Raw genomic sequence first — 7,053 nt, forward strand, 5'->3', positions numbered from 1 at the left:
GCCTGTGTGTTGTTTGTCAGTTTGGTGAAACAGTATCACGGGGACAAGGTTTGCTTGTGCGAACGCAAAGCAAGGAAATCAAATTGAGCGGGTGTGGGTTGCAGAAATATGAATCCTTTCTGCATGATTTGATCCCAGTTTGTGTGATCCGGGGAATGTAAGGTTTGTATTTCTTTCCAATGGGTTCGTAAACACGACCTTCGGTAAGGGTGTGTACGAGAAAGGTTGATCGGGGGAAATATGGAGTACAGGGTGGTAGTAATCATGATGGTGATGGTGATGATGATGGTGATTATGACTCTTTCTCTCCCACTTTCTGCACCATCCGCATGATCAGGTTTGTTCTGTTGTAGTCGTCGGGTGGAAGTTTGTTGAATTTAGGCACGTTGAAGTTCTTGTACACACTGGTGTGTGCGCTGAGCTCTCATCCCTGCAAAGAGATAAGGGACGAATTAATCAATAGTTATAATTAATGGGGTGTGTACAGAAGTTCAAGCGTCCTGAGAGCCTCATCAGAAAAGTAGCCTCCAGGTGTGTATCTGTTCCGGGCGCGTGTATGTTGTGTATGCTCGGGAATATGTAATTTACGGATAATCTGAAGCTGTAATTTCGGCAGGTGGTAATGAGTTTTCGGTGCGCGTTGTGAGCACAACCGTTCCATTGATGGCATTTATTTACCCACTAGCCTTAATTGTACCACGTGCATCAGATAGACGATGACATTCAGTCCATCGAACATGGTTTACGTGAGTAATTTGATATTGTTCTCTGTCGGGAAGCAAGTTGCTGTAAGTGTGTAATTCAGGGGCAGTAATGTGTAGCGCTGAACATGCTTTGAACTATACTAATTTGAGCTACCGGAATGCATAACACATGGTTATTATTTTCGGTATTACGATTGGAAAAATGTCATTTTCATAGCGATTTTTGAATTTGAATTGAAAAATCAATTTTAAAAATGACTTTAATGTTGGGATGATACATTAATTTAATTTCTACTTCCATTTAATTCGTGACAGTACTCCTTCAAAGCTTCTTCGAATATATTTACCAACAGCTTGATTATAAGTAATTTGTAGATGGGTTCGGCACACTAGTTATGGGTGTCTTATTGGAATTACAAAATTATTGGAATTAAAAAATTGAATTACAGTAATAAAGGAATTAACTTGGCGTTTTTAATGGCTAACGAATGTTTAGTCGTATTACACTTATCGTTTTGCTTCGTAGTAAAGCTTTTACTTCATTTATGTGGAAAACACTCACGAAGCTGATTGCTATTTGTGCACAGCTGTATGAAACGTGTGAGTAAATTTTCTCACTATGAGCACATTCTCACAATCGTTCAGCTGATACGAGCGCCACCTAGCGTGGAATATTAGCCAAGACACAGGTTTGGTTCGTTGATATAATATTTTATAGCGGTGTGCTATAATTATCTTCTGGAGAATTCACAAGCTTCAGAGCTTTCATATGGAGGGGCTACAAATGTACACATTTTAGCACAATGAAAGCGTTTGCGGATATTTTGCAAACATATGAAAAAGTGTTCGAAAAAGCTTGGTTACATTCTGCACAGCTTAAACATATTGGATTCGTTTTTCCGCTTTTTTTCCGACTTAAGCTGTGGGTTTTTCCGAGTAAAGCTGTTACATGATTATTTTGTAGTGGAGGATATTTTCGAGTAACAGTTTACCACAGTATAAATTTGTGGTTCACAGTCACGCTAAGAAAGACGAAATAAGAACGTTTTCTTTGCCCCCGTCCCTGTCGGACAGGGCGGTTAAATCGAAATACATAATCTAATACTTAATAATATCTCCTACTGTTCTGCTATAGAAAATTAGTTTAGCGTTTCTATATTCATAAATTTATTCTATTCTTGTTTCTTTCAACCTCTTTCGAGTTCTTTCTCTAGTTAGTACATTTAGAGACTTCCAACAATCTTGCAATTTCGAAATAATTGCAAAAACATTTGATATTTTACACAAATAAATTAATAACGCTAATATAAATTTGATATATTATAGCAGTTTTGGCAGTAATTATCTAGTGGAGTACGTTTATGTACTTCAAGTTTTTTTCTTTTAAAATTCCGCGATATTCCAGGAATTTTACTAAACAATCGTTAAATGCATATATAAATGCGAAAATAGTTTCCTACTTTTACATAAATATATCGATATGTATCACATTTTATGGGTTAATAATAATGAATAACTAATGTATTTTTTTTCTTTTTCAGATGACGTATTTCGTTGCAAGCAGTACATAAGCTGAGACAATGTCAGGTAAGCTTCTTGTTCTTAAAAATAACAATTGCTTCTCGTTTGTAAACCAGCATTAAGAAATTGAGTTTCAGCGTATCGGTTCATTTAAGGCACAACACAAGTCACCGTATATCACCTTAACAATAGGTCATTGCAGCTTCGTGTCATGCGTGATATAAAGAAACATGACAATAGTGCGTAAAAAACAACACACCCAGTCCCGACCGACGTGTTCATGTTTTCCGGTGGCGAACGAGAGGAAGATAAATGTTTTCGGATGGTCATTTTTTATCCTTTTCAAATCAAAGCTTCCGAGATCCGTTGCGGCTAGAATTTGTTACGGCAAAGGCAAGATGGATAATGAGGATTTCGAGGATATTGTGAATGAGGGAGTCATACCCATTGCAAAAAAAAACATAAAATACGTTGAATCCCGTTCCATACGCTGACCATCAAGGTGGTCAATGTGTGAAGCCGAGAGATAAGGATTAATCTTATTTAAAACCGTCTTGCTTTCGGCTCACCGTATTTCATCCCCAATTGCTGGTGCTTTGAGAGAATTTTTTTTATGGTATCGTGCTCCAACGCTCCAATACAATGGCCAACGTAGTGGAGCTAGGAGAAATGAAAAAAAGCGTCCAAACCGAATGTTATAATTTCCCTATTTCCACCTGCCTGTGGTCGCGGTACGCTTTCGGGGTAGCTGGTAGTGAAATGGTGGCTAGAGTGGCCAGTTGGCTGTCATCCTGTTCTGGTTTTGGGTTTATGGAGCGAGGAAAATCTTCGAAAATTTATTGCAAACCATCGTCCTCCGTTCCTCGTTTAGGGGCAACCGGTCACACTTTAGTGCGGCCGCTCGTAGTGGTTGTGCGCGCAGCGTTCGCGGTAAAGGTGTTGGTGCGCTAGCGAACCGCTACTTTGTGGCAATTTTCTTCCGATTGCGGATTATTGAGCCGTTCCGGAAATGGTTCCGAACTAACCGATCAGCGTGTCTGGCACCAGAATGGTAGATCCGGTACGAGGAGACATTCGATGAGTGAAACTAACCGTTAGTCTACCGGTTGAATGTATTGAGTCTGTGCTTTTTCTTAGCATGTGCTCCAATTTTCGAATGTGTCTTGTTGTTGTTTTTTGTCACTTTCGGACGTCATCGTTTGGTTTAAAGGCACCAGCTGCTGCTGTTAGTGGTGACGGTTTGTGCATGTTGGTTTTTCTTTTTGGGTTTTTGTTTTGGTTGTTTTTATGTTCCACCCCAGTAGCTTTCCAATGAAACATGTTCGCTGTTTGGCGCAGTTTTGATAGGAATATAACAGACTGCTCTGACTGTGCTTTTTTCCGATTTTTTTTTCTCTTCTCTTTCTTCTGTACGTTCTCGTGTTGAGTTAGTATCTAACGGAGCGCATATCGAATAAAGGAAGTGTTTGTGGCGAAACAAATTTATCTTCTTTTTCTTGGAACACATTGCCATCCCATCCTAACCGTGGGAGTAAAAGCGGAAGAGGTGGGAATCCGAATCTTTTCCTGTATTCCTCCGCATCCGCATTGCACGGCTGACAAATTTATGTCTTCGATCCGTGAAGCTTTCGGATTAGTGCATGGATTAATCATAGATTAGTCAAGTGCTCCGGAACATCTGTGGCTTTTTTTATTGCTATCGAGCACTGAGCATCGGTGTCGTTGGTGTTTTGGGAACCAACTGTACCATAGTAGGATGGAGAGAGTTTTATGCTGAAAAGTGGTATAGTGCTAGCAGTAATGCATAGATCTTTATGGAGCATTATTTTCGACACAATGATCGGTACTCGGTGTGCGAACACTATGTTTTAAGCGGAACTTTAAAGTAACTGCATAACAATATATTAGAAGGTGTTTATTGTATTGCAAACCGTCAACTCATTGAACTGCATTTCCTAGTTTTACTTTTTGGTTCGCAAAAAAATCTGTAATTAAAATTAATCCTATTGCATCCGAATGTCGACATATAAGGGCAATATAAGCACTAGTTTTACAAGACCATATGTAAATTTAATCAATTTTTTAATAATTATGCATTGCCCTATGCTACAAATGTAGTTATGTGGGAAGATGGCGAACAAAATATTCGATCAAATCATCTGCATAACTACAACAATAATCCCAATTCATTAAAACATCAGCACGAGCGTTGCTTTGAATATGAAAACAAAAAACAAACTTGCCGCAAATTGTGGTGTACACAGCACGCCAGTATTTCCACACTCATTGATTGGTCGTGAAAATGTTCATCATCATCAATGAGAGATGATCAGATGATTCCTAGCTGCGACTTGACACATCTATTAGCTCATAAAGGCGGTAGACGAGGATCAACTCTACAGAACACAGTACTGGAGTAAATACATGTGTGTGTATGCGTATGTAAAAGGCTTAACCTAATGCTTGCTGCAATATATTCAAAATTTATTAATTTGTTGGTTATGCCTTATTGCGGTACCCGCGGCTGTACGTCCACGAGTTGAAATGCGCTGCGCTTAACCGATGTGAGCAATGTTGTCCAAATTTGCCCATTGGTTTTTGCAACCGACGTGCATGTAGCTTTATTTGCCAAAATACCTCGTACCGGGTTCCGCAGTCGTTTGTTCTTTTGTGTACGTGTGCGATTCGGTAAAGTGCATGCGAACGGGTGAATAGGCTTTTTGGTCTATGGAGGCCAGAATTTGGGGGGTTTCGTAGCCATCGAATGGGATGGATATTTTTGGCTTAATAATAATGGGCACCATTTGTATTCTAATCACCTGCTAGTCCCACTGCCAAGGCTTCACTGGGTGTGGTATAATGTGTACCAGGTTTCCGATCAGCATTGGGTGGGAGCCATTTGCCCTGCAACGAAGCCGAAAGGCTGTATGCTGTAAAGAGCATAATTTTCACCTGAATCTCGTACTGTACTGTGCTCATAATGTGACCCATGGTACATAGTTTAGTTAGGTGTGTGCGTTTCATTTTACCTCCATCCCCGATGGGTATCACATCGACTGGAAATCTCAACTCAAAGTACACCTCAGTCACGAAGCACAGAAATCGGGCTCGATATGATAGGATCTTTCGATGATATCTTTTTCACATCTCACGGTAAACCGAATCTAAACGCGTGATGTATCGTAATGGGGACGGTGGTACGTTAAGCACATGCCGAAACACTGTTTTTCCCGATCTCGTGGGACTTTGATGGTACATTTATTATTTGTTTTATGTGCAATGAGGATTAGATTAATTTGTGCTCATTTATCATAGAATGTGAGGGAGTTGTGTGTGTGTTTTGTTTTTTTCATTTGTCGGAAGCAATCACCACACGCCCCCGGTACGATGTGTCGTTTACGGTGGGATGGATGTGATGTGAGATGTTCAAATTGCTCCCCATAGGATATTTTTTTCTTCATAAAATCGTTTCGGCAACACCGAAAAGGTAGAGGTGGATAAAGGTTGTAGAGATGAATTATAGAGTGGCCGTGCGGTGTTACTTTAATGGCTGTATCATCTGTTAATATCAATTACAGCTCAATGAAAAGAAGATTACTAAATTGTACATCCCGGTAAGAGAGGAAAAAAAGACAACAATGTCAGGTGTTTGGATAAGAAAAACAATTGCATTACGTGTCAGTGGTATGCTCGTCGTGAAACATCCGGGAAAATCCGTCGCATGGATGCTACGTTTAAATAATTAAACATAAATAAATTTAATTCCAGCAGTTTTAATCGATTGAATTTACAAAAGAAAAGTTAAGACCCTCGCTTCTGTAACTATTCGTTACGGGAATGGCACATGTGGACGATAAAAAAAAAGACTGAAGGATGAATAGCTCATAAAGTCAAGTTGTGAAAATCAATTTCCCGCGATGCGTTTCAAATGGATAATTGAATTGAATTGGTAACGGCACCGCAATGGTGCAGCTCGTGTTGCGGAGACGCGGTTACCGTACCATTCCGGTTTACCGGTGGACCATCGTGGTGTTGGCATTGCGCTACTACCCGCGCTTAACATGTCAGTGGGTGATTCTGACACTCTTCTCCACCCGTAGCGCAACGGGTTTTACGATTATTTATATTTTATGAATGCCTCACCATCCAATGGATCCCTTGGTGTGTTTCGTTTGCAGCACCAAAAACAGAATAGATCCCTCGCCGATTGTTGGTATCGAAAATGGCAGATGGCAGAAGGATCGGACCCGGTGGGACACGAGCAGCATTTTCGGAAGCGCTTGGATAAAAAGCAACAAAAATAAGTAAAACTAATGGCCGCGAAGGTGATGGACTGGTGAAAAGCCAGCAGCCAAACATCGAACTGGGTAAATGGCAAAAGTTGGACAACGGACCATTGCACACGGGAAACCGGTGCCTGCCGGTCTGCTATGGTGCTTCGGAACAGCAGCCCGAGCGGCTTGGCCGTTCCATAGTAAAACTTTACCATTTGTTGCGGCGGAGCATACGCTCCACCAATACCGATCGTGCCAGATTTCGGTCAGGATTTTTACCATATTTTTACGTTGCCCTAGTTGAAAGAAGAAAAAAACCCCGGGTGCGGATACATTTGTGCTGCCCGAGTTCGCGCGAGACGCGACACAAACATAAGCAACGTGATCCGAGGTTTTTCCACTGAAAATTGCTGCATTAATTATGATATGGCATCGTAAAATTTTTGGACTATAAAATTTTGCGGCTCCAAATGCCCACTACCAACCGACGGGGGTAGGAGACGACGCGCTTATCCGCCCGGGTGTTTTTCACCTTCGCCAATTGCAGTCTTACC

At 40.8% G+C, this 7,053-nt stretch overlaps 1 protein-coding gene across 9 annotated transcripts in view; it reads left to right on the top strand.

Moving 5' to 3' along the window:
* Positions 1 to 7,053, top strand: part of LOC125761375 (tyrosine-protein phosphatase Lar) — a 254,654-nt gene that overhangs the window by 57,459 nt on the left and 190,142 nt on the right. For all 9 annotated transcript variants that reach the window (XM_049422438.1, XM_049422441.1, XM_049422439.1 and 6 more), the window contains one exon: positions 2,246 to 2,291. The gene's annotated coding sequence lies outside the window, so the exon portion shown is untranslated. The remainder of the gene's footprint in view (positions 1 to 2,245; positions 2,292 to 7,053) is intronic.

The sequence above is a fragment of the Anopheles funestus genome, chromosome 2RL (assembly GCF_943734845.2).
Source record: "Anopheles funestus chromosome 2RL, idAnoFuneDA-416_04, whole genome shotgun sequence".
NCBI lineage: Eukaryota > Metazoa > Arthropoda > Insecta > Diptera > Culicidae > Anopheles > Anopheles funestus.